This window comes from Pseudonaja textilis, chromosome 5 (genome assembly GCF_049901715.1).
Source record: "Pseudonaja textilis isolate UNSWEBS1 chromosome 5, rPseTex1.2, whole genome shotgun sequence".
Lineage (NCBI taxonomy): Eukaryota > Metazoa > Chordata > Lepidosauria > Squamata > Elapidae > Pseudonaja > Pseudonaja textilis.
In genome coordinates, this window is record NC_141994.1 from 44,989,446 (window position 1) to 45,011,489 (window position 22,044).

The window sequence follows — 22,044 nt, forward strand, 5'->3', positions numbered from 1 at the left end:
TGGATATAAAAGGCCACATTACTGTCAATATAAAAGCAATAGTTGGACTTGGGTACTGGCACATAATTCTGTTTGAAAATACAGTAAATTGCATAATATATAGTGCTAAGGTAATTATATCATGAAAACTAGTTTGTTTATTCACAAGTGATAGGTTCACATACTTATCCAGCATAAGGTGAGGTACCATACTGAGATGGGAGACAAAGTCCAATTTCAGAGAAATAAATATGACATTGAGTTTTACTTCTTTGCCAGTATCCAGTGTGGCATTTTGAGGTCTTGGTACTTTTCTTCACAAAAGAAATGGTGGGGGGGCTCCATATGTAAAAGTTTCACCATCCATTTCCTTGATCTTGGTCTAGGGAACTGGTTTCATGGAGATCAGGTCGACATAATTACATCATAAAGGAAATTAATAACCAGGAAGTGAAAAGAAAAATAAATGTCTCTGACTTTGTGCTCCCTTGCCAATTTGCAGCCAACACAATTTGGACTTCTGTGTATAACCTTTAGGCTTGACCTGTTAAAAACTAATATTTCCATATTAAATTCACATTACAAAGGAATACAGTATTATCATATAATTTCTAGAACTATTTCAAATACTGATTTGAACATATTACCGTAATTCAATAAACATTTGTTCCTGTTTCATGTTTGATGGTAAGATGAATGCCCGACTAGGTGAGAATCGGTTTAGCCTTCAGAACTCTTACTATCTTTGTTGCTTTTCTTGACACTCTTTCTAGGGTCACGGGATCTTTGTATCGCAGTGACCAGAATTAGACACAGTATTCCAAGTGTGGCCTCACTACCGCAGTATAAAACAGCAGTATAATTTGTGGTTTTGATGCTAGCCTTCTGTCGATGCAATCTAGGACGTCACTGACGTTTTTTGGCAGCTGCAGCACATTGCTGGCTCATACTTAAGTAGTGGTCCATTAAGACACCTAGATTCTTCTCACAATTGCTACTACTGGTATGTAGTAACTGAGAGAGTTATTACAAACTGATATATACATCTGATATATACATCTTTTGAAAGCCTGTTTGATCTAGTGGTTAAGGCACCAGGCTATAAAGTCGGAGACAATGAGTTCTAATTCTGCCTTAGCCATGAAACCAGTTGGGTGACCTTGGACTAATCACTCTTTCAACTCAACTCACCTTACAGGATTGTTGTTGTGAGGAAAATAGGAAAATGAAAATGAGTAGAAATGTCCACTGCCTTGAATTATTTGTAAAAAAAATAATAAAGGTGGGATATAAATATATACATGCATATATACATGCATAAACAAACGATTTTATCCTGGAAGTTAGCTTACTGTAAAAATCTGTCTCACTTATGGACTAGGGAAAAGATGAAATAAAGACCCTGCAAGGGCAAATTTGCACTACTGTGAGCAGGCTGCATGTTTTGGATTCAAAGGAAGAGGTGTTTGGAGTATGCAAAGATACTTACCTAGTACTTTTTCAAACAATTGCTTCATTTCCTGCTCTCTGCAATTGCAAAACAATCCCAGGGAAAGATAAATTTGACTTGAAGAGCAATTCCAGGTGGTATATGTTCCTCCATGTATGCTCCAGGGCACAGTTTCCTTTTTAAGCGAAAGTGTTCCAAAGTGGTTCCTGTATTGTTAGGCACAAAGGGGAAATGTCTTTATGCCTAAGAAACCCTGCTGGAGAGAATGGGACAATTGGATTATATGATCAGAAATGAAATAATTTATTTTAAGTTTTTTTTGCAATAAATATGATTAAAATCTTGTTAGTATCACCAGAAAATGAAAACCTTTACAAGTTCATATATGAGGTTATCTTCTCTCTTATTCTGATAGTATAGTATCTTGTGTGGGATTGGATTACTATATTCTCTTTCTCATTTGCTCAGAGAGCCAATTGATTAAAAAGACTAAAAAGTTTATTTACCAATAATATTGGATGAAAAATTATTGTAAGTTGTCTCTGCTCAGAAAACATCAATAGTAATTTGTCCTCATTTACAGAAATATAGTTTACTATGCTATCCAAGTTACTTTCTTTTAATAAACTTTGATGGATTCATTTTCCTCCCTTCCCCCTTTACTTTGTGCTCTCTCTCCTCATATTTCTTTCTCTGTGATCTCTTCCGTTCTGCCTAGCGCTCTCTGAGAAAGTTCCAATTACTGTTTACTTGCTTTAATGGAATGTCACTGTTTTATCCCCGAAAAAGATTTAAAAAATCAAACAGTTTGAAGGATAAATTCAGGAGATTAAATGCTACCCCTCATTTGATCCTAGGAAGAGGCTAATGTTTGGAATAGATTCTCCTTCTCGAGCAGGGGTTGGACTACTAGATGACCTCCAAGATCCATTCCAACTCTGTTATTCTATGCTTTCTAGTATGATATTCACTGTTTTGTACAATGTTATGAAAGTATAAACCTTTTTTTTTATAATTGTCTTGTAAAATTTGGTTCCGTTTGTACTATTCATTGGAAAGTGTGTACAGAGCCAGAGTTCCTTGAAGAAAGTTGCATAGAGAACTATGATGAATGGAAACTAAAGGAGCAAAATAAAATGAAGGCATCTAATAATTAGGTTGTCAACTTGAATTTGATAATTTACAGGTTCTAGAACATGCAATTAAGCAGTCAGTCTGTCAGCTTTTTATTTGGTAAATTTATATAGTTCCCATCTCAGATATGTTTCTCTGAATGGCATACAAAGTTAAAAACATAGTACAACAAAATAATAAAAAATAACCATAAGAATAATTTAAAAACATTAAAACAATTTTTAAAAATTTATAAGAAATAGAAAAGTAATCTTGGGAGAGCACAATCAATAAAACAGACATTTAATGAACTCTATACCACCACAACTAGATCCCCAGGCTAGATGCCGAATTCATGTTTTCCCACCTTTTCAGAAGGTTAGCAAAATTGCCAATCTGATCTCAGGGAGTATGATGTTCCCAAAGGTGGGTATCATGGAAGAAAAGACTTTACCTCCATCCGGTCAGATGCATTCTTTCATGGATGGGAACCACATATCCTTCCTGCCAGACTAGATGGGACAGGGCGATGTGATTGGGAAGAGACGGTTACTCAAATTATCCATCCTCATTTATATTTTTGTTTGAAAATATAAAAATGGTACAAATGTTTATATAACATCCCAAATTAAAATTATCTAATTTTTAAAACAGGCTTTTAGCCTTTTAGGTTAGAGGAATGCTGTAGATAATATATCTTCATTTTATTAAGGTTTTCTTGTGGATTGCCATAAATTGTTAAGAAACAATTTTCAGTTATACAGATTTGTAACTACTTGATGCACTATTCACAAAGTCCAGTGCTATGTATTGATTACAATATCAGATCTGGACCATGGTCATCATTGTAAAGAACTGTCTGTCATTCCATGGTAAAGTAGCTGAATCAACTTCATGAATTTCTTCAAGCACCCATAATGAGTCAGAATCATCCAGAGAGCCTCCCTCTTTACATTGTCAAATGCCTTAGCTATGTCAATAAAAACAGAGTAAACAGGCTTGTTCTGCTCAATTTACTTCTCCTGGATTTACCTCACGATAAATACAATAGCTGCTGTATTAATAGTCCTTGACTTATGAGTTAAGGACTACCAATCATTAAATGAACACTGCAGCCATTAAGCAAATCAGTTTCCCCCAATAGGTGTTCCTTGCTGGGAACTAGAATTAAGCAGCAGAAACAGGCAAAAAATGTTGCAAATTGTGTTTGTGTGATTATGGAATGCTGCAAAAAAACATAAAAATCAGCCAGTTGCCAAGTACCCAAAATGCAATCATGTGACCACCATAACTTCAAAAACAGATTGTAAGTAACTTTTGAGGGGTTTGTGATAACTTTGAAAGGTCATTGAGTGATCGATTGTATATGTAGGACTACATGTACTCTGTTCTGGCTGAAAGCCACACTGTGTCTCTGGCAGATTCCTTTCCAAGACAATGGTAAGTTTGTTCAAGAAAGTGCAGGCACAAATTTTGCCTGCAATAGACAATAGTGAGACAACTGTAATTTCCGCAGTCTAACACATATTCCCTCTATGAAATAATAAATACTTGACTAACCTGAGAGCCTAAAATAAGAAGATATAAAATATAATAAACACTGACAATTAACACTATTAATTAATATTCCAAGGAAGAAACTTGCACCAAGTGATCTCATAAGCTTGTGATATATTCTATTAGACAAAAGTATTGATTCGGGATGTGGCAGCTTTCAAAACTATCAAGCCCACTGACAATTATCCCTTGTCGTACCTAAAAGAAGTAAGTGAGAATCAATTAATTGGGCCTACTAAACTAATCAACAACACAAAATAAGGAATAGCATTAGCTATAGAAGTGTGTAATGATGGCCCTGAAGAAGGTTTGGGGCAATTGTTAGTCAAACATAAACTTAGCCTGCAAAAACTAAGAAAGAAACTGCCATGTCTTGACTTTCTTGGATATAAGTGTGAGGGAAGGAAAATTACCTTTGTTTTCTTTTCTTTTTTTTTTGTAAATTTTATTTGAGTTTTCACAAAGAGAAAAAAATACAAATAAAACGTCCTTTTTGAAAGTAGCGTAATCCCGGATTACATTTCTTCGTACAGACACAAATTCAGGTTCATGCTCATTTTTATATTCTATTCCATATCTTATTACTATTTTACATTTTCTGCGTAGCTTCTCCCCTCTTTTAATTTTCTCAATTTTATTTTAATTATCTCATCTCAATTCAAATCATTGTATTTATATTTTTTGTCTGTCCTGTTTCAATTATCTATTATCTTTTCTCATTAAACAAAATTTCTCCTGTAGTTACTGATTGGAGTATGACGCCTTTATATCTTTTAAGTTTATCCATTTAACTCTTATTTAGCTTCAATATATACCCTAAAATTATAACATTTAATATAATACATAACTTCCATTCAGATTCTGCTTGGTACATTCTTAAAATACACAGTATATTCTTAAAAAAAAGAAAAAAATATAAATGTATGTAATTTAAACAACACATTCCATTCCAATTCAATTCTATCATTAATATTAATATTCATTAAAGTCTTAACTTCTTTAACATTACTTTTCAATTAAATATCATATTTCTATGGAAACAATTATAAGCTTTCCATAATTAATTCCCCCCTCTTCACTTATATTTTATAAAACATTAACTAATTAAAATGTTCCCGTTCCTTCCTAATTCAATTTTCTCATTTATTTTATTTCACTTATTTTATTAACAAACATTTCACTAAATTACACTAACTATTTTATCCCTCATTTTAATCATAGTTTCCAATTTTCTAAAGTTATTTCTATTACTAATATAACAATACAATCTTATGTACCTTTACAGAGACAGAAAATTACTTTTATTTTCTAAACACAAATGCTCTGAGTATGGGAAACAAATCAAGTGTGGAAAAATGGACTTGTCCAGGGATGGGATCTGATTGGTAAACTACCGGTTCTGTTGCTTTGCGTCACGTGCCGTGCGAGTGCAACTTACGAACTGCTGAGCTGCCTAGACAGCTGAGCAGCGCTGCGTGCAAGTGCGCAGCGGTTGAAAAACCACTTTTTCCTGCTTTTTTTAACCGCACTGCGTTGGTAAGGTCAGGTAAGAGCCCGGGCAGGCAGGTGGGCCAAAACAACAGCAGACATAGAACCAGTTCTATGTATGCTCTCTGTTTGCTGCTTTTCATAGCAACCAGTTCTACAGAAGTGGACAGAACCGATAGAATCCCACCCCTGGACTTGTCTTGATATAAATAAATGTTGGCTCTCTCATTTAACTTTTTTAATTAGAAAACTTCCTTAATGGGAATGCTATACAGATAGTACACAAAATTCACTTAACAACTGTCTCAAAATTCACTTAGCAGCAGTCACTAAATGAACTGTTATAAGTCAAGAACAGGGAACAAACTCTACATTCACTAGTACTGATGATGTAACCTAGACAAGTAATGAAATGTCTGCAAGCAAACAACCAAACACTGAGAGAAATCAAGGATTCATGATTATTATGTATAACTTTAAGTTGCTTAAAATAGTCATATATATTTATTACATCTATTGCATTTGTAAGAATGTAATAATTAATGTATAAAAATTAAATTAACAGGATGTGTATGTGTGTGTGTTTGTGTGTTATATATACTGTATGTATATTCTATAACAAGGGTGTCAAACTTGATTTCATTGAGGGTCACATCACAGTTGTGTTTGACCTTGGGGGCTGGGGGACATGGCCAGGGGGCATGGCTAGTTCAACATCACTCATTGAGACTTCATTTTCAGCCAGAACAATCTCCTACAGCCCTCTGCCAGCGAAAATGGAGCTGAAGGCCAGGTGTGGGTGGCCCCAGGCTCCATTTTCACTGGCAGAGGCACTGCAGGCTCGTCCTTCGCAGTTTCCAGGGCAGGCCTGTGGGCCGGATCTAAGCATCCCATGGGTCGGATCCATCCCAAGCCTTGAGTTTGACACCCCTGCTTTCTCTCTATATATATATTGGCAGGCAATTTGCCTCAAATGCTTTGTTTTTATTTCAGATCCAAATCCTACCAAAGTTTAAGAACAATTATGTTGTTTTTTAAAGAATAAGAAAGAATCACTGGGAGTTGCATGATATATATGTTTAATAAATTATTTTCAAATAATATCTACTAGGTATCTGCACTCTATTTATTTACCCATAGTTAGTATGTGAAATTTAAGAACGTCCTGCTTCCTTTTCTATGAGTTCTGTTTCTCTAATTTCTGAAGTTCTTTTGTCTGTTTATTTTCTACCAATAGTGCCGTGTTTCTCACAAAATAAGTGGATAATCTGTGGACAGGGAGGCAAGGCGACGGCCTGCGCCACATCCTCCTCCTCATCTTTTAATTATAATTTTATCAGGATTGGAACATCTTTTTATTGTTTTAGATATGTTTATATGCTATAATTTTAATAAATAAATAATAAATAATTAAAATTGAAAATGAATCTATATGTGAATCTTACTCCCATTATGGGCAACAACAAGGGTTTCCATTGGGGCAATAACAAGCCTTTAGATATCTCAGTTGCAGACCCTTCCCTGTCTTTACTCCATGTGGTGGTGGCTGGCCTACTGCAAAGTAAATTAATTGTATAAAGATGGAAGTTTGAAGAAATCTGTTTCTATTTCTACCAAGAAGCCAATCCAGATCTTCACTTTAATCAATCTTAGATAGATCTCTTCTTTCCTTACCTGGAACATTATGAAATAGGAGCTGAATAATTATTTAAGGTATTTGGACTAAATAAAAGTTTAAAATTTAAAATCCACATTGAATGTTATCAGTTAAGACCAATATTGAGACACTAGTACAGATTTTCAGTTTATCAAAACTTCAGTTCCCTTCAGACCTGCAGTGAAGCCATTGTAGGATACTTGATGTTTTAAAATAGTGGAAGAAAGATGAACAAAGCAGACTTCAAGTCATAGCAGCTCAGTTGCCTTCTTGCTAAATAAATTCTTGTGAAATTTTGTCCTCATGAATCTTTGACCTACAAGGCAAGCTGAGCCTGGTTATTTATTAAATTTTAAGTTCTCTTTATGGGCATTATCTTTAGTTCTTAGGCTGCAAAATTCCCAAATGCAGCAGCATTTAAAATTTGAGACACATAATCATTTTAGCAACATGGAGACATTTATGGCTGATGAAACAAAGAGATGATTGAAAGTCCACTGCTTCTTTTAAGATGTTCTTGAACTAACTGGATAATTGAAATGAATTATTTTTAAAGAACCACTAATGTATATTAAATGGCAACTTTGATTAAAAATCCATGCATTCATCACTAGTATATGTTACTTTGCCTAACACAATCGCTGTCACGTCAGATTCCATTGCAGACCTCTATTTTTCAACAGCTATTTTTAGAGGAGAAAAACCTGGCATGGCAGGAGAATTTAGTCTGACGTCTAGGCTTCTTCCTGTTACCTTAAGAGGAGGAAAAAAGGAATTAAGCTGCTGCTAGAGAGTAGGTATACCAATCTTCTGCATGGGTGGGATGCAAATATTTTTACTACCGGTTCTATGGGTATGGCTAGGTGGGCGTGGCTAGGTGGGCATGGTCTTGTGACTGGGTGGGCATGGCTTCTTTATCTTTTTTTTGCAGCAACCCCCCCCCCCGTGCTCTGTTTTTTTTTGCCTCCTGGGCCTCAGGGAAGCCTCCTGGCGAAGCAGTAAGATAGCGAGGGGGATCTCGGCACAGCTGATCATTGGAACAGCTGATCATCGGGAAGAAAAAAAAAGAAATATGGGTTCGGCCAAACTGGTAGCTGTTTTTTTTATTACTGATTCAGCCAAATGGTAACATTTTTTTGCTACTGGTTCATGTGAACCGAGCTGAACTGGAAGAATATTACCACTGCTTCTGCATCTCCTGCTATAGGACTCTGATTCACTGGCAGCAGGAAAATTAAAAGGAGAACAAGAAGTTCTTCAAAGTGTTGGAAGAAATGTCCATCTGGGTTCAGTTTCAAGTGGAAAGACACTGGAAACATGGAGACTGCTTGAAAGGATGGTTTAATGGTGGACAGGACCGCATGGGGTTTGAAGTCCTGGACAAAATGGAGCACATGGGTGAGAGGGGGAGAGAGATTTATACCCCCTGTTGGGCTTTGAACTTGCTTCCCATTCCATGGCAAGAAATGTATTCTGATTGGTTGTCGGACTCCCATGGGGCCATGCAGGGGTAACTTTGTAGGTTGTTTTGAGTCCCAGGCTTGGTTGAATCTTGCTGGGTGATGTAATGTCCCCAGGTGATTTCACAATGTAGTGAGCTCTGCTGTTAGATGAGTAGAGGGCTAATCCTATCATATCCTGAGGGCCATGTCTTAAACCCATCATCCTGTAGCTTAAGCGAGGTGGCACAGGGAGCTGCTTTGTCTTTAAAAAAGGGTTCCTCCTTTTCTCATCCAGGGAAATATAATGTTCTGCCTTTTTAATATTTCCTAGAATATTTCATTCTTCTAGGAGAGGGGTGGCTGTTAACTTTCTCCAAAAGGAAAAGCTGAGGGATTGGCTTCATATAATGCTCTCCTCGTTGAGTTTTGTTCTTTCAGAACATTCAACTAGATGAATATTAAAAATGAACTAGGGCTGAAATATCTGTATTTGATTAAAGTATCTTATTTGGCATTCTGATCAGTTTTTATTATTTTTCACAATTAACTTTTTTCCAAAATTATATACTCTAACTTTGAGTAAATAATTAAAACAAAAAAAGTCCCAGGGTGGGGGTGGGGGGTGGGGGTTATTTTGCGAAGTTCCGATTTTTCACCAAAGCAGTGTGGAAATTACATACAGTAGAAAAAAAAATGAAAACCATACTTCTAGTGACAACCCTACTTTATATTTTTGCAATGTTACACGTATGTGTGTATATATATTATACATTAAAGGAAAAGAATCTAGTTATATGGATTCAAAACCATGATTCCAAGAATTAAAAACAATAAATGTTTGCTAAGTTTGCAAAGTTTATGATTTCTAAGGTATACGTTGAGGATAGAATAGGAATCATAGGTAGTACAGAGGAATGCACTTATTTAGAAAGAGAAATTGCTCATTTCAGTTTGTACAAACAAACTGCCACAAATCATTTTAAATCTACATATAAAAGTATTACTTGGACAAACAATAATATTCAAATAGGGTTGTTCTAAAATGTGAAAATACTCTGTAGGTACTATATTGCTTCCCTTTCTCCTCAGTACATATTTAAGTGATGACTCATTTAATGACTCTGCCACAGATAACAAAAGGGGAAGGACTGTGCAGAAACCATATACTGTTCTGAAAAGAAAGTAAGTCTTGCAAAAAAAAATTCAATACCTTTTTTCTATAACTTACCATTATTAAAAAAATAAAAAGAAAGTATGTATACTTTATGTAGTTTTCAAGTAACTATCTCACATTTCTGAGATTATATAAATAGACCAGAAAGCATTTTTGAAGGTTTTTTTTCTACCTTGTGACCTAATTATTTTTTTTAAATGCTGCTTGTTATCCTCAATTACATTTCTGTTGCAAAGTTATCAAAGTTATAACTAGGACAAAGTTATAACTATAACTAGGACATGAGCTACTCTATCATCTATTTCTGCATTATGGATAAGGCATAGTACATTGGTTGGCATTTTCTCCATCAAATTTTACCAAACAAAATTTGTGCAGTTTCTTTCAAGTGTTTATAGTTTTAGTGGAAGTCCTTCCTTACTATATAGTGACATAACTGAAAATATATTTTTAAAATATTTTAACTCGATATAATCCTGAAGTCACTATTTGAAAGTATGCCAATTAAAAATATAATGGTGATGAAACTTGATTTGTTAAGATAACACTGCATATATGAAGAGATTTAAGCCTTTGGTCATGCTAATGAAAGCTTGTTTTTTTAAGGATTGCTGTGTGGTTTATTTTGTAATTACAAATTAAGAGAAATAGGTTAAGCCCTCTCTTCATTCCATCTCCCAATTTTGATAGTCTTTCTGAAGATGCATTTAACATCTAGTATGTCCCAAGAAAAATGGTTTCTCTGTGCTATATCATTAGCTTCTAATACTAGAATCCAAAAGGCCAGGAAATTATGCATGTCTCCATTATATAATTGCATGCTAGACAATTGAATTTTCATTATCATAAACTGGAGTGGACTTACCTTGAATAGAGGAATTGATTGTGTGAGAAGATTTTTGTAAGTGTGGACAGTGTTGTGCTAGATCAGGGGTCCCCATCCCCCAGTCCATGGATTGGTACTGGTCCATGGCTATTGAAAACCAGGCCATGTTAAGTAGTGTGTGAGTGTGTGAGCATGCTAAGCTCCATTTGCACAAGTAGCGGACACATAGACAAAACCATCCCCACAGCCACTGTTGCCAGTCCATAGAGCCTGAAAGGTTGGGGACAGCTATGCCTGATCAAAGGTCTCCAACTGATGGTCTGCGGACAACTGGTAGTCCGTGAGAAAATTTTGGTGGTCCACAGCGCACCCGTGTCTGCAACAGGGGTGATACTGGCAACGGATGGACTGATCATGCAGGAGATCACAGCATTGGAGCCCTTCCTGGGTGTTTCCTGACCTGTGAGGGGGTGGGGGGAAAGAAACCCCTGAACTGGTGTTGCGTCCTGCCTCTGCACATTGAGGAAGCTGAGCGGCTGCCAGCGATGCCCTCAGGTTAAGATGTTGAGAGAGGGAGGCTCAACCCCTCCCCTCAGGACCTGCAAAATGCTCGCCACCCTTCTGGCAGCCATCAAGCCTCTTCCCACCGTGCTTTTCTTCCTCCTCGCCAGCAGTGCTCATACTCCCAGCAGGAAGGAGGAGGCTTGGCGGCTGCCAGAGGGGTGGTGAGTGCTTTGCAGCTCCTGAGGGGAGGGGTTGAGCCTCCCCCTTGCAACATCTTCACCCAAGGGAATCGCTGGCAGCCGCTTGGCCTCCTCAATGTGCGAAGGCAGGGCACAACACCAGTTCAGAGGTTCCTTTCCCCCCACCACCTTGCAGGCCAGGGAATACTTGGGAAGGGCTCCGATGCTGTGATCTCTTGTGTGCATCAGTCCATCCACTGCCGGTATCACCCTTGTTGCCCCTCCTCCCTGCCAGCCATCTGGTCTTCAGCATGTGGCTCGTTGGCTTCCGGACATCAGATTCCCACCACCCAGCACTAGTTCAGAGATTCCTTTTCCCCCACCCTCACCCCTGGAGACGGGGGGGGGGAGGAGAGAGAGAGGGAAAGAGGGAAAAAGAGAGAGGGGGAGGAAAAGAGAAAGAGGAAAGAAAGAGAGAGATCCCGGTGTTTTGTTTTCTATGTGAAAACAAGGTTGCAGAAACAGGTACCCAAGCTAAGTGCCTGAAGGACCCCAACCCATCAGTGGGAGTCCAGGCGCTTCAGCAAGCGGTGTTCTGTACTCATATTAGTGGTCCACAGGATTTAAAATTATGAGTTTGGTGGTCTCTGAGGTCCCAAAGGTTGGCGACCCCTGTGCTAGATGGATGAATTATCTGAAAGTCATGTTATGCTCTGGAGTCTTTCAATAGATTATTCTGTGTCAAAGAAATTGGTTCAGTCCTGCTTTGGTTATGAAAAGAATTGCCAGCAAAAATGAGGATTATACTAAGTAGGAAGTTACTGTTGTTTAAAAATAATCTGAAAATTTTTATATGCACTGGCAAAATATACACTGGCAAAATATAACATCTGAAAACATGCTATTTGCATACCAATTTTTATACTGTTGTACTAGTGCAATAATTGAGTTTTGTTCACACTTTCATTATAGCATCCAGGTTGTACCTTTAAAGCAGATTTGTTAGTGCACTCTAGCTAAAACCTTTATCTGTTTAGATGCAAAATCAATATAATTTAAATGGATTTTATCTAAATATATTATTCTAATAAACGAAGTCTTATTCTAGTCACATATTGTCAATGTGGGAGGCAATCAATATCAAAATGTGCTCAGTTGCCTAGAATTGGTTCTGGGGAAGTGCATCTGTTTTTTGGTTATGTGAACACTTTATATCCACAGTTTATTGGATGTGGTCAAAAACAGGGGTGGGCTGCTAGGGGTTCAAAGGGTTCGGGAGAGCCCCTAGCTAAAATTCTGTGCAATTCAGGGACCCCCCCAAATCCCACTCCTAGCTGGCCCTGCCCACCATGCCTCTCCCCTCCCAGGAGCCCCCACGCAGCCCGTTTTGGATGCAGGTAAGTGCAGGACACGCGTGGAGGCTCAGAGAGAGTGGAAAATGGGTGTCCCAGAAGTTTGAGAAGGCCAGAAATGGGCCCATTTCTGGCTTCCAGAAAGCCTCCGGAGTCCAGGGAGGCTGCTTCTGCCCTCCTGGAGGCTTGAGGAAAGCCCAGGTAAAGCAAAAACACTCCCCCTGCCATGGTGCAGGAGGCCAACTAGGCCACGCCCACCATGGCCACGCCCATTACATAACTGGGCAAAGAATCCTTTGCTAAAAATTTTGAAGCCCACCCCCGGTCAAAACAGATACTAGATGCTATCATTTAGCAGGAATCCTAAAAGCAACAGAAAAATGGTAAATTAATAAAATTATTATTAAAAATGGTAAATTGAAATTTTTATTCTGGAGACTTGCACCTGATTCATATCAATTTCAGTTCTATTCCCACTTCTCAGATTTGCAGAGATTATACTACCTGAGGCTTCTCAGAAAACAACAACTGAATGAGAAACTGCTGGTGACCTTCTACCACTGCACCATAGAGAGCATTTTAACATACTGCACCTCTGTATGGTTTGCCAATTGCACAGTGGCTGATAGGAAAGCACTCCAGAGGGTTTATGTCATTGCCCAGAGGATCATTGGTTGCCCTCTTCCCTCTTTGGAAGAGCTTTAAAGCTCCTGCTGCCTTAAGAAAGTTCAAAACATTCTCAAAGATCCTGGGCACCGTTTGTTTGAACTATTACCATCTGGCAGATGGTACAGAATAATAAAAACAAGGACAAATAGGCTGAAAAACAGCTTCTATCCCAGCGCAGTAGCTCTTTTGAATTCTGCTGTATAGTGCAGTGTTGGTGTGGTGTCGGGGGTTTCCGGTTCAATGTGTGAAGGGTGAAGGATGTGTTTTTTCATGGTCAAGGTTTATTTTCATGGTCAAGGTCATGATGTGCACTGAAGGTGGTGTTTGATTTCATTGTACGAGGTGCAATGACAATAAAGTAAACTAAACTAATTTGATTCTAACCTTACCTCTATTAAAAACTGCTAAATCTATTTAAGACTATACCTCTCTGGAATGGTATTGAAACTGACACAATATACTTTGAAATATACCATTTATAACCACTTGGGAATAAATAATCTGCTTTCAGTGGTATCACAGCAACAGTCGTTAGGGTTTCTCTCTCTCTCTCTGGTTGACTGAATAGTTAAGAGCTGTGTGCAAAAGTAGATTTAGGGCTGTGTGCAAAAGTGGATTTAGGGCTGTGTGCAAAAGCATTTGATGCAGCTACATGTACAGTACAATTTCCTTTCCCTAGTGCATTATCTTTCATTTCTGCTCTGAGCAATTTGACCTTCAGAAGCCCAAGGAAGGATCACAGATTGGTTTTTTAATATACATTAACTCAGTTTGTTAAAGCTTAACAATGATGTCAAATATCCTGCTCTTAGCCATCAAATGAAGAAACAAGTAATTAATTTGGAAGAAGAAAAGGTGTAAGACTCCATGTGGAAGATATACCAAAACTCCTTGAAACATTGCCCCCATTTAGTTTCAGATGTTTTGAAATTGAAAGTTATATATGGAAACAGCTACATGCTAAATCTTCTTTAAAAAACACAAAACTATTCAGAAATATTTCTGAAAAAATAGTTTGGCAGAAGCAAAAAGTTCCATGTTTATTAATTATCATCTAGATATATTATGCATTATTGCATACTTCTGCCACTTCTTTTCTCAGTATGATGTGAATTATCCTTCATTTTCAGCATTAATAATAGTACAATGTTAATATTAACCATTATTAAAATGTAACACTAAACCATGGTTAATGTTGGAAAAAGGGAAAACCAGAAGAGCATAAACTTATATACATCATTCTCATCTGGATATTAATACTGTATGTCTAAACCGTTACTGAAACATTAGGAATAAATAGATGTTAGCAGAAAATTAACTTATTTTCAGCACTTTCAAAGGACACTGGGTTCTTTCTCAATCTTTCCTGGAAATTGCTTATTAGTGTGTGTGTGTGTGTGTGTGTGTGTGTGTGTGTGTGTGTGTGTGTGTGTGTGTGTATCTCGTCAGAAAAGTCTTATTACACCAGGTGAGTGTCTTTCAATTCTTAGTAAAATAAGTTTTATGCAAGGAAACCAGGAGACTAAATTCCAGTACCATCTTATGCCTTAAAGACGACTAGACTTTGGTCAAATCACTATCTCTCATTCCATGACATCAAGTTCAGGTAACAAATTATGAGAAGAAACCTCCCCATAAGAAAATGTTGCTGATTAGAAAAAAAAATCATGATGAGATGGGACTTGGAAGGTTGGACACTAAAGGGAACCAGAAATAATTAAAATTTTAATTGAAAGAAAAGAGACCCATTAATATAAAATGGAGCAGAATATTCTAACTTGTTTGTATTTAAGAATATTTGGTAACAATGTACTTATTACTGTTAAAAGTGTCTGCCATCATAAAACTAGATTTAAAAGAACAAGAACAAATTTTACTGGACGAAACTGAGGCTAATTCAAATGTGGATTTTAAAATGATAGGTTACAAGGATTATTCAGAAAAATATATTATATACTGGATATATAATTGAAAACAGCTTATTCCTTGATAATTAAGGGAGATATACAAATAACAACATAGAAAAATGACGGATAACTTTCTCATTTTGGATTTATGAAAGAGATTCATTAAATTTTTCAAGGGTTTTCTAAGAAGAACAAAGAGAAAATGAAAAGAAACCAATTTCTGGGACACTATTTAAAACAGTGGCCCCTAACTTTTTTTGTGCCACGGCCCGGTACCGGCATCACAAAATGATCCACGGCCCGGTACCAGCATCAGCACACATGACAAGGCAAGACGAGCCAAGCGACCGGCCAGCCAACCATCCCCCGCTTCTCCCCGCCACCTTCAACTCCTCCTTTGTACTTTTGTGCTTTTTTGTGCTTTCTTAAGCTCCTCTGCCATTGGGACAGCTCTTCGTTCGAAGCTGCCCCCCCCCCCTTCGATGAAACTAAAGTGCAAGGATTCCTTCAGGACCCAAATGCCACTTTCCAACCGGAAAAGCTCACCCGGAAGCACTTTCTCGTCGAAATCAGGCATGATATTCCCCTCTGAAAAAAACATCTGAAAAGTAGCCAGGGGTGCAGGGGTTGCCTAAGCACCCGCTAAGCATCCGATTAGCTCCCCACCCTGACCTCAACTAACAACCCCCCTTTCTCTCTTTCCTCTCTCCCCCCACTTCCCCTCCAGGTCTTCCCCAGCAACCACTCCCTGCATGGAAGCCTCAGCTGGTGCTTTCGGGCTCTTCCTCGCCCCCCTGCATGAGATCCTCCGAGCTGTGGGCTAAAGGCGGCAGGGCTCCTCCGGGCTGATCGCGCAGGCACCTGGCAGCTGGTGGGGAAGGGAGGGAGAAGAGACCCGGAGCATGACGTGGGTCCACTTTCCTCCCCACAGAGAACTGTTTTGCGTCCGGCACGGGTAGTTCGGCGAGAGGCGGCGGCTCTATAACCCCAAAGGCAGCTCTCGCCCGGCATCAGCCCGCACGCATGCCCACACACAGAACACCCAAACACCCACTCTAGTGAGCACAAGAATAACAGGAATAATAGTCTTCTTCCTCCCCCCACCCCGCCCGCCACTAGCCTTGCAGTTGCAACTTGTGTCCCCGCTCCTTGGCTCGGTTTTTCCTGCAACTGACTCCCGCCTCACACTTTTGAAAGAGCGAGAATGGCCTGAGGAGTCGTTGAAGTGTGCCCCGTTGGTGGGGGAGAGAGAGAGAGAAAGGCATATTATTACACGAGCCTTTTAAACTCGTGAGAATGAGCTTCCCGGGCAAAAACCATTTATTTACATGTGGGCGGCCAGGAATCATTTGCAAAACCGCTTCGCCTTCGCCAGTCCTCTGCAAAGCACCGCCGCGGCTCTTCCTTTTTGCCTTTCCCTTTCCGAGGCAACGCGGGACTGGAGCCGCATGGAACCGTGCCGGGCAGTAGAAACTCCTGACTCAGGGGCCTCCAAGGGGAGGGGAAGGAGGAGAAGAAAGGGGGGGAAAGGGGGGCGGGGCTGATTCCCCCCAAAAATTGGAATTCCGATTTTAGCTGGAAGAATATCATGTCTGTCGAAACAAGATGGCAGCGACCAGCAAACCGGTGGCCCAGTAGAAAATGATCCACAGACTGGTACCGGTCTGGGGCCCGGTGGTTGGAGACCCCTGATTTAAAAGACTAAAGATTGAGATTCTTAAAAGCAAATGAAGGAATATAAAGATGGTTTATTTGATCAGGCTATATACGTGTGCATATACACATATGTAGCTGTTTTTGGTAGCTCAGTAGATTTATGTTGAGCTGGAACAAATAACAAGGCTCTAAAGATTTGATTATAGATGAGATGTGCAAAGGAGATATTTTGTTATAGTGTCAGGAAAAAGTGATTAGTTGCTAAAATTGTTTATACTTGTTATGATGAAGGGAAATTTTAAATATTCTTCATTTTGTACTCATTTTTTTATCTTTGTAATTATACATTTAATTTAAATGTTCTTAGATCAGGCACAGAAGACAATTCCTCATCATCACTAACCAGCTGCACTAACCAGCTGTGTGCTTTCCCACCTGAAGCCTCAGGACTATCCTGCTGCAGCTGTGCTTGAGTCAAATCACTCTCAGACAGCTGCTCGGAGCTCTTGACCAACTCCCCTCCTGATGTGCTTGGAACTGGTTCATCTTCCTCCGAGCTGACATCTGGAGAGATATCTGTGGAAGCGTCCGAGGGAGTCATCACTTCTCAAAAGCCATTTTGGCAATGGTTTCATCAGCCACCCCAACACAAGTCTTCGGCCTGGTACTAACAAGAACAAGAGTGAGCTGTGAGATGGAGGAGAAAATGGCAGTGGCAGGGCCTCTGGACCTATGCAGAAGATTCCCAGCCCTGTTCTAAGTTAACTTACACAAACACCAGACACCAGATATATGAATGTGCTTATTTTCTGTTTGTTCCTAATCCTCAGGACATAATTTTTTCAAACAATCAAAAATTCTATAGCAACATAACTTATATCTTTTTAATCATGACAATAATTCTTCCTTGAAGATAGAAGGGTAGGAAAGTAACACAGTTTGAATATTTATGACTATATCATCTATCACTTATACATATGTATAACTATCATTTTCTTCTCCTTTCTAAAATATATAAATATGAGTGCATCTTTTTGTCTGCAAAAGATCCTCCCACTGTGCTCTTGAGGGAATTCTTCCAATGTGCACCGATAACAATAAATTCTGCAGTGAGCTTTGATTATTTCCTTTGGGTCCTGTATTTTGATTCCACAATTCAAATTATTTTGTCTCTCCTAAAGAAAAGAAGAATACCAGGGGAAAATGTTAAAAAAATACTATTCTCTTGTTCTAGTTTAATCTTCCTTCCTTCCTTCCTTCCTTCCTCTTTCCCATCAGTGTGAATATATCTTGAAAGAAATATTTCCACTATAAATTTTAATAATGAAGTGATGCAATTAGCCAGGAATATTTCTAGCAATACTGAGGAACTCTTCATAATTGGATGAAGCAAAGAAATATAATTAAAGATTATAATGAATTATCAGTTTGCAGTATTTCCTTCTCTCTTCTGCAGTAAAGACCAGGTGTGTAATATCCACAGCTATTAGCACCTAACTTTGACAGTCAAAAATTGGCATAGAGCTATTCAAGTGACCCAAAAAGATTAAATGGCTGGGAAGAGATGAAAGACAAGAACAGGTCTTCAAAAATATAGAAAAGAAACAAAAGATGGGTTTGGCTGATGTAAATTAATGGTTGGAACTATACTCTTTTTTAAAAGAGAAGAATCAGCTCGTTCTAGAACAGCGGTCTCAACCTTTCTGGCTCCACAGACTGCAGCAACAGTAGCAGTTGTGACAGCAGTGAGGCGGGAGGGGATGGTTTTTCACACACAATCTAGTTCCCACCCATGCACAAATGAAGTTTCAGGTGCTTGCCCATTGCTTGCACAGCCTGGAACCCAACAAGTCAAAAACCAGTACCGATCTGTGGCTCGGCACTTGGGGACCCCTATTTTAGGGGGCAGAGAGGAGTACCCTAGCAAATGGAAACATGGCAAAGCTTTCTGCCTAAAGACAGATCAGATCCAGGTCAAAGACAACATCTTTTAAGTGGCTGAGCTGAGAAGCATGAACAAGAAACAACTAAAAGGGAGTTATTTCCAATGCCTAAGATTGGCATGAATTGGAGCAGATATCCATTCCTCACACAATATTTTGCACTCAGACAGGTTTGTTTGGATTGTACTCTTTTTTTAACAAAATCACTTCTTTCATAATAAAAAATGATTTTTTTTAAAAAAAGATTACAATTCAATAATTAGAGAGCCAATAAAATCTATTTTTTCTATTTGTTTATTGTTATGAAGAAAGAAGTATGGGAACTTGCACTCCCTTAGTAGAAAACATGAAAACATCTATGTTCCATTGACTCAGTTTTGGGGATTCTCCAAACTACCTTTCAGCTCAAAACCAAGAGAAAGTTACACAGTAAATTACTGTGGTGACAGAAGCTCCACCTCCCCTTTTCCAGAATGTAGACAAACAAGTTTGATATAGTGAATTTAATTTTCCCCAACCAAATTTTCTAGCAATGTGGACAACATGACACAATCACTGGGCACATTGCATCACCCAGCAAACTTCAATCAAACCTGGGACTCAGACAACCTACAAAGTTAACTATGACCCCTGCAACAGCTAATAGAATACATGTTCTTGCACAGGGAACAGGAAGTTCAAGCGCAAAGCCCAAGAGAGGGTATAAATACCTCCCTCTCTCAACTCTATATGGTCAGCTGCCTAGGACCATCCATGTGATTCTGCTTCAATAAACTATCATTCTAATCAGCCTCGATGTTTCCAGTGCTTTTCTCCCAGCTTGGAACTGAACCAGGTTAATTATTTTCACTGTCAGGAAGTTTCTCCTTGGTTTTAGGTTGCTTCTCTTTGTTCAGTTTCTATCCATTGCTTCTTGTTTTGCCTTCTGCTGCTTTGCCTCCCTTCTTTGTGGCAGCCCCTCAAAAGCCTGTTTTGTGACCTGTCTTGGGAAAAGCATGTGAGCCATTTCCACCTTTCAGTGGTCCATGAAAGTACATCTATACTATGTGAATGCAGATAATATAATCAAAAAAAGGTGAACATTTTTATAGAACTTTTGTCATGTTGAAGCTGGGAGTGACAGATAGCTGGAAGGGGAGGGGCCGGGCAAGGGCCTCCTTGATGTGAGTGATGTTGAGTTGGCCATGACCACCCAGTCACATGACCACCCAGCCAATCATTAGGGCAAAGAACCGGTTGTTAAATTATTTGAATCCCACCACTGGACCAGTTATTTATATTTCAAATCTGGATCATAAGCAGCTTTTTGGGGATCCATTGTATCTTTGATCATACACAACTGGTTGTAAGTCAAGGACTAATATATGCTTTTGACAATCTATACAAAATCATACATGCAGTGAATGCAAAGCACCTTGTAACTTCAATAGTAGGTGACACTTGAAAGACTATTTTTCCTGCAGCTATCAGCACTGCAATTGCAGGGTCAGTGTACTGCCATGTATACTGAATTTTTCTAAATCTAATATTCTGTCTGAAAACCAGAACAATTTTTACAATCTTTCACTTTATTCTGTGCATTTTACAGACTTCTTGCTCAAGACATTGTTCTAAGTTCATCAAACTTTAAGAAAAACTTTAAGAATGAAATGAAAACTATAAATATATTGGGCAAGAGTATTATAAACCAATAAGGAAAAGAGTGTGAAGAAATGCTGGAACATATATGTTCCAAAAAATGAAGCGGGACATTGGTGGAACACAACAATATAAATGCAGGTTTTTTCAGTTCAGTTACATCATAACAGAGTGAAGGATTACCTAAAACAGCTTCAAAGGGAGAAAAAAAATGCTTTGGATTCAAATGTACATTGACATGCATGTAGGATCTTTGAGAAACACCTTAAAGCAGCTGAATTTTTTGTTTGGTTCTTGCAGTTGTCCTCCCAAACTATAAACAGTCCTGGAAAAAAAAGTGTTTCATGTTTCCCACACATGCTGTGTAGGGATTAAAGTGAAGTCAAAGTCATTTTCACTTTGAATCCAAAGTTCTGCCCAGCTCTGCGACCCCAATTATTTGCCGTTCTTTTATTGTTTTTGTTGCTGTTGTTATTATTGGTACATTCCAGATTTAACAATATAGTATATTATCTTTTGAATAAAGAAGAATTTAAAATTTATTTATATGTTGGATTTTTGTGTAATGAAAATGATCTCATGATTTATGATTTTGACAATTAGGAAAAATTATAGAGAGTCATGATGTAACTAAAGAAAGAGGTGAATTTATAATTGTTCTTATAACTGCTGTACAAAAGATCAGAAGCCACTTCACACCTTTTTATTTTCTATTTTTCTTTCTTGCTTGCACTATTAGCTCTCTGTGATTTTTTCTTTTTTTTCTCTTACTTACACTATGTTAACTTGTATTGGTTTTTGTCTTTGCTTTTAAACCTTAAATAAAATTATATGTAAAAATTATTTGCAATGTTTATTAACTGTCCAATTTAGAAAGCCACAACAAAAAAGAGAATAAAATGTTTTAGTTTTAAAAAACAAAATCCTGGCAAGACAAGTATCAGGATGGAAGGGTAACAAATAAATGTAATTCAAATGTTTTGCATCAATCTGGACTCTTTCAATCTTTCAATAAAGCAGCAAGTGCACGAGAAGGTAATTGGGAACAAGAGAGGATAATTTAACCTTCCTGAGTAAGAAGAGAGGATAATTTAACCTTCCTGAGTAAGAACAGTAGCATTAGAAAGGATGGTCTTTGGCACAGTGAGAAAAAAAGGTTAAAATGTTCTCAAGTGAGATAGAGAATGCAGATTTGGCAGACAAATTAGGATACAATCTTATTCTTTTACCTCAGATAGCAAAATGTCTTGGCCAGCAGTTTCTATAGCAAAATGCCTTGGCCAGCAGTTTCTGGTCCATATCTGCTAAGGGATAAAGCAAGAGTTTGGCAATATATGTAAGAAAAGCTTTTATTCTTTACCAACCAGTACTGAGGACCCAATGACAAAATGTGTACATATTGTTGGAAGATGGCAAGAAGTTGTGAGGAGGTACTCACTTAATCACCCACAATCCTCGCTGAATAACAGCAACTGGGATTGAAGAGATTGCTATCACCATATGATTCAGT

The 22,044-nt window shown here is 38.2% G+C and overlaps 2 long non-coding RNA genes across 2 annotated transcripts; one reads left to right on the forward strand and one right to left on the reverse strand.

Moving 5' to 3' along the window:
- Nucleotides 1-271: 271 nt before the first annotated feature.
- Nucleotides 272-2,515, reverse strand: LOC148125624 (uncharacterized). The gene is made up of 3 exons (XR_015743868.1): nt 2,431-2,515; nt 1,469-1,685; nt 272-533 (listed from the first exon to the last, which is right to left on the reverse strand). It is a non-coding gene; the product is annotated as an uncharacterized LOC148125624 (long non-coding RNA).
- Nucleotides 2,516-7,902: 5,387 nt separating this feature from the next.
- LOC148125625 (uncharacterized) lies at nt 7,903-18,078 on the forward strand. Its single transcript, XR_015743867.1, has 3 exons — nt 7,903-8,037; nt 16,025-16,252; nt 17,321-18,078. It is a non-coding gene; the product is annotated as an uncharacterized LOC148125625 (long non-coding RNA).
- The last annotated feature ends 3,966 nt before the right edge of the window (nt 18,079-22,044 follow it).